This window comes from Octodon degus, unplaced genomic scaffold (genome assembly GCF_000260255.1).
Source record: "Octodon degus isolate 3935 unplaced genomic scaffold, OctDeg1.0 scaffold00028, whole genome shotgun sequence".
Classification (NCBI taxonomy): Eukaryota; Metazoa; Chordata; class Mammalia; order Rodentia; family Octodontidae; genus Octodon; species Octodon degus.
In genome coordinates, this window is record NW_004524604.1 from 20,778,289 (window position 1) to 20,784,348 (window position 6,060).

The following is a 6,060-nucleotide window of genomic DNA, read 5'->3' on the forward strand; positions in this document are numbered from 1 at the left end:
TGATTTGTTTTAATGGTGTTTGTAAATAGGATCACAAGTCCGCATCTTGTACAGCAATTAACCACTAAGAAGAATATATGCAGTGTATTATTTGTGGAAACTGTACTTCTGATTTGATTTGCAACTGTCTCATTGCTGTCTGTTTATCAATAAAACTTTGAAAAAAAATAAAAAAAACAAAGAAGAAGGCACATGAACTCTGGAAGTTCTAAGTTGCCTACTATTTACTTCTTTAAAGGCTATCATCTTTGGAGAGCTTGCATAAACCCAGCTGAGGATGGGTGTAGCCCTGAAAAGGACTGGACTATGGTGGGTCTAGAAGCCCTATCCTCTAGACTAGGAAAGCAAGTTGGGGAAACCTTACTTTTAGTAATGGTGGGTGAAGCTGTGATTAAGGCTATCTTGTCCTTAGGCTCCAAAGATTAGGGAGGAGCAGCTTTCGCTCACATTTTATAACTAGGTAACAATGACTTTCTTAATGCAAACAAAATCTGAACATAAGACTTTTTATTTTTTTTTTTTTACCATTTTGCTTTTTAAAGTAGCTTTCTAGTTGTAAAATAGTGTCACAATTGATACTTTCCTCTGCATTCCATTTGAGATCCTCATATCTGGAATTCAATAGAAATTAACTTTTTGGGCATCCCTACCTTGTTTCTAATTGATTCCTCCTCAAGGCATCCCATGAGTAGATCACTCCAGAGAAGGTGGATGCTGTTCAAAAGAGGGGAGATAAGATCTGACCAGCCTATTCACCCTTGAATTGATGCTCAAGTTTTGTCTCCAGAGGATCTCCCAAACCATGTGAACAATGCACTTACTCTTATTGAATATTGGTAAATATGTTACAATTGGTCTGGAGACAGGAATGTCTTACAGAAAGAAGCATAACTATTGCATAAAAAGGTTGAGCCAGATGTAGAGCACTTCCCCTGTTGTGCTGCAAAACAGATCACTTTTGGAGATAGACAAAAGAGACAATTGATTGGAAGAACTTTGCCCTGGACCCTAGGGCAAAGAAATCTCCAAGACACTTGTGTTCTTCCATCTAGTCACCAGGGCAACCTTTTCTAGCAGGAATAGGCTATATTAAATCTTTGGAGTTCACAGGTTAAGCATATTTATCATCTAGCAATCACATTTTACATGTTGGTGAAAACACCTTAAAGCTGAAAAAATCTTTTACTCTTAGTTAACATGCAAGGCACAGATGTAAATCATTCCCCTGATAGCTACTGTAGAGTGTAAACCATTACAAAGTAATAGTTTCTTTGCCAATTTCTGAAGGAGTGACTCATTAAGTTGTTTTATTGAAAATCTCAGAATTCCTAGTTTACTAGCAGAAGGAGAGAAAAGAAGTAAAATAGGTAAGTGGAGATCTTTCAGTGGTCAAGAGCCAGTTTCCACTAAGCACCTTCAGGTATCTCCCAGAGAGTAGCCCTGGCCATGACACCCTCAGATGTTCCCAGTTTCTATTGGCCCACACAACCAAAGATCAGTCTTCAGAAGGGAATCCAGATGTCTTTCTTGTCAACATCCCATCCGCCATTGGCTTCATTGGGGATTCACCAAAGAAATGCTGAGGAATTCTGTCCTCTGCTTCAAAGAGTGGTAGCTGCACTAAGAGAATTTACTAGCTGCCAGAGTGGCCACTGTTTGTTCAAGTTCTATAAGCAACAGTTAAAATCCTGAACAAGATTATCTAGTGTTTTACAGTAAAGGATTTAAAGTCCATAATTTATCTCTTGTGCACCTAAATGATAACTAGGCCTAGGAGAAAAGGTTGGAGATCCTTCCTCACACTGCATGTGTTTTGGTTCCATAAGTGTGCTGCTTTTGGAGATAGCTCCTTCTGGCATAACCCAGAGGTCAGTTTACAACACTATGTCTTAGGTTGAGCCTCCCAAAAGAGACCTGCCCAGAACACTAAGCTGGGGCATGACTTTTATGTGTGTCCTCCTGGATGGGCATAGTCTTCTTTGTCACATCTGACCCAGAGATGGGGTATGCGTCCTTTTTCTAAAATTACATCCTTTCTTTGTTATTAACAAATGCTCATTTTCTAAGGGCTTTACTTAGGTGGGACAGTCTATAGAGTTTTCCTAATTTTACATGCCTCTAAAAAGTAAAGTACAAAGAGGTGAGAAAATTAGAAGTAAGGTCAAAGAAAGGAAACTGAAACATAGCAGGTCTGACATTTCCTGAAGCATGTAGAGGGGGATCAGAGCCAGTGTGTCCCAGTGAAACCTGTCCTCCAGGTCTTTAAGAACAGTTGTTGACCTAATGTTATTTAGTTGTCAAAAGAAGTTTCATATATAGGCATGTATATTTTGTAAGTCTGAGTTAGATTCAAAAAGTCCCATTTTACAGAAGTTTACATGAAGTCCACAAGGAGGTTTTCTAAAAGTTACTCTCTCTAACTCTATTGTCTAAAGTCAAGCAAGGAATACCAGTACACTTAATAACTAGTTCAGATGCAACATCTGTACAAAATAATAATAAAGGGCTGGGGAGATGGCTCAGTGGAATAAGTGCTTCCCTGGCAAGCTCAAGGGCCTGAGTTCAATCCTTGGTTCTGAAAAAAAGTCGTAAAATGCCCCATTAAAGAAATATCATAACCTTACAACATTTTCACATTTTAATTTAGATTTACCAACAACATTTTGACCAAAATTTTAACAGAACCATATAAAAGACACAGCATAAGCAATTATAAACAATTTTAACCAAACTGTATGAGACAAAACTGTGTGAGGTAAAGCATGAAAAATTATTAGCAATGGAAAAAGACATCAAAATTTGAAGCATAAAAATTGTTACCGAGGCAAGTCCCAATCCAGAATCTATGAAAGAAAAGCAAACTCATACCTCTGTCCAATGATCTTGGTGGATGACCTCCAGATGATATAGGGGAAAAAAATGAAACTCCAGAATTGAAAGATACCTGGGACAAGTTCTTATTCCCTAAAGCCAAAGAATGAATTTTAAGAACCAATGGAGGTTATGAATAGAATATATTTATTGGGGGAAAGAAAGCTCCTGTCCAAGAGCGGGACAGGAGGGGGCCTGCAAGTGGATGGGCCCCCTGTGTATACATTTTTGTTAGCCTTGCCAGGCAGGCACTGTGTTGCTGAGCTATATGCCTGGCCCTGACAAAGTGATTTGATTAGATCTCCTGGGACAATGTGAACATCCTTGTGTTACTCCTAATCTTAATAGAAAAATCTTAAATGTCTTCACCATTAAGCATGATACTCAAAGTGGATTATTCACAGATTTCCTACAGCAGAATCAGGAAGTTCTGTTATATTTATAGTTTATTGAGTGTTTTTCTTTTTCCTTTAGTGTAGAAAGGGTATTAATTGTTTTCAGATGCTGTGTTGTGAATCTATCATATAGATTTAAAATTTTTTATAGCAATACAGTAATTACATTGATTTTCACATGTTGAATCAGTTTTGTATTTCTAACAAAAATTTTGTCTGATTATGATGTAGTTTAAATGTTTTGTTTTAAGGTTTTATGGTGCCATGGTTTAGACATGACTTGTTCCCCAAAGATTTGCATTCTAGAAGCTTGACTCCCAGGATGGTGGTGTGGAAGTGGAGGAAACTTTAGGAGTTCAGGCCTAGGATGAGGTAATTAGTATGGGAATCATCCTCAAGAGTGTGTTAATATGGTCATGTGGGAGTTCTTGGTCTTAGGGAGTTCTCGCTCTAATGGACTGGAATAGCACTGGAAGTGTAGATTGTCATGCACTGAGGCCACTTCCTGTGCTTGGCTCCTTCTGCATGCAGCCATATCTCTGCTTCTCCATGCCGTAGTACTGCAGTCAGTTCATTGTGCTGTTTGAACCCACTAGCCACCAGACTCGTAAGTTGCATACACTTTTTCACTGTATAAGTAACCCAGGCTCAAACATTTCGCTGTTGCAACACCACAGTAACTAACACAATTTTCTAGCATTTTCTTCAGGATTTTTGTACAACTATTTATAAGAAATATTAGAAATTTTCTTTACTTATAGTATGTTTGCTTGTTTTGGTATCGAGGTGTCTCAGTTACTTTTCTCTCATGGCTAGAACAAAATACCTGACACCCACAATTAAAGAAGGCAAGGTTTATTTAGCTCGCGGTTTGTGTATGTTTCAGTCCTGACTCAGCTGGCTCCAAGGAAGAGTGGCGCATGGCAGAGGGCAGCAGAAAATAGCAAAACAGCAAGAGCAAATGGGAAGAGTAGCAGCAACAATGACAACAGAAATCAGGTCTGTCTCCCTTATGTTGCATTCAGGCTATCTGCCATGGGCCACGTGTGTAGCACTTACACCCATAATCCCAGCAGCACTCACACCCATAATCCCAGCATTGGATCATGAATTAGCCACAAAGGCTAGAAGTCTGCATCATAATTGCATGAGGCCTTGGGGGGACCACTAGACACAAACCATAACACAAGATAATACTGACATTTAAAAAATGACTTAGCAAATGTTTCCTACTCTTCTATTTGGGAGAGTTTGTGAAGCACTGATGTTAAATTTATTTTCAAGACTTGATGGAATTCACCAAAATGCAAGACTGGCATATACAAATAAACATGATATACTATGTCAACAGAATGAATGACAACAGCTATCTGATTATTTCAAAAGGTTTAGAAAGGGCATTTAATAAAATTTAACAACCTTTACGATAAGTTTTGAAATTAGATACAAAATGAACATATCTCAGCACAATAAAGGCCATATCACAAGCAATAGCTGGTGTTACACTGAATAGAAAAAGGCTAAAAGCCTTAGCTCTAAGGTCTCTAATGAGACAGGGTTACCAACTTTCACATTTTGTTCAGCATTATATTGTATTTGAAATCTTAGCTAGAGTAATCAGGTGAAAGAGACAAGTAGAAGGCATCCAAATTGAAAAAGAGTAAGCCAACTCGCCACTGCAAACAGATGATATGACCTGATACACGGGAGAACCCAAAGGCCCTGTCAAACAGCATCAAGACTAAAAATGAATTCTACAAAGCTGTAGAGCACAAAAGCAGCCTATAGAGATCAGCAGCACTGCTATACATAGATGGCAAATTGTCAACTAGAAATCAGGAAAACGCTATTTACAGTAGCCAAAATGTGGAAGAAACCTAAATATCAATCATTGGTTGAACAGATAAAGGAAATATCACCTTTCCTGGAACTATCATTTAGTTCCAAAAAGAAGAAAATCCTGCCATTTAAAATGTGAGTGAAGAAGAAAACAATGTCATAGGACTGTCCTGTTACAATGTTATATGTAGTTAGATTTCTAAATTTCTGTGCAAAAATATGTAATTGTTTATTCATATAATTTTACTATAATTTTCTGTATTTTTCATTTTTTCACATTCTGGTGGGGATTTAAAGTTGATGATTAGACCCAGTCCTAGCCCAGGTCCAGTGAGTGTGTGGAGAGCTTCCTGCTACCCTGCACTGGAGGGACCAGTCCCAGCCCAGGCACAGCATGGGCCGAACCCTCTCCCACCCCCTTGGACTGCCCCCGATCACTCCGCAGTACCTCCCCCACCCCGCCAGCTGAGTAGGAATTTCTGCCGCGTTCCGGATACCACTAGAGCCAGTCCTGGCCCAGGTCCGGTGAGTGTGTGGGAGAGCTTCCTCTTCCTGCTAATTCACCTTGCCCCCTCCAGGCACAGCTCAGGCCTGGCATACACGTCTGGGGTGTGATCCTGCAGCTGAAATCCCTGCAGAGAGTGTAGAGGATAGATCCACCCAGCTAGTCCAGAAGCAGAACATCTTTCCACAGGGGCACAACAGGATCACCCTCAAGGGCAGCAGCGGGAAGGAGCTGAGCACAGCAGCCAGACCCAAGCCAGATGCAGCTGGATAACTCCAAACTTTGTAGAGCGCACCTGAACTTCAGTACATGAGAAGGTTATAACTACAGCAAAGATCTACAACAAAGATCAGAAGACAGTGCTACACAAAATGATGAGAAGGAACAAAATGCAACCTCAGAACCCAAGCCCACCCGTAACAAGTGCAGAGGACACTAACACAGAAAAAA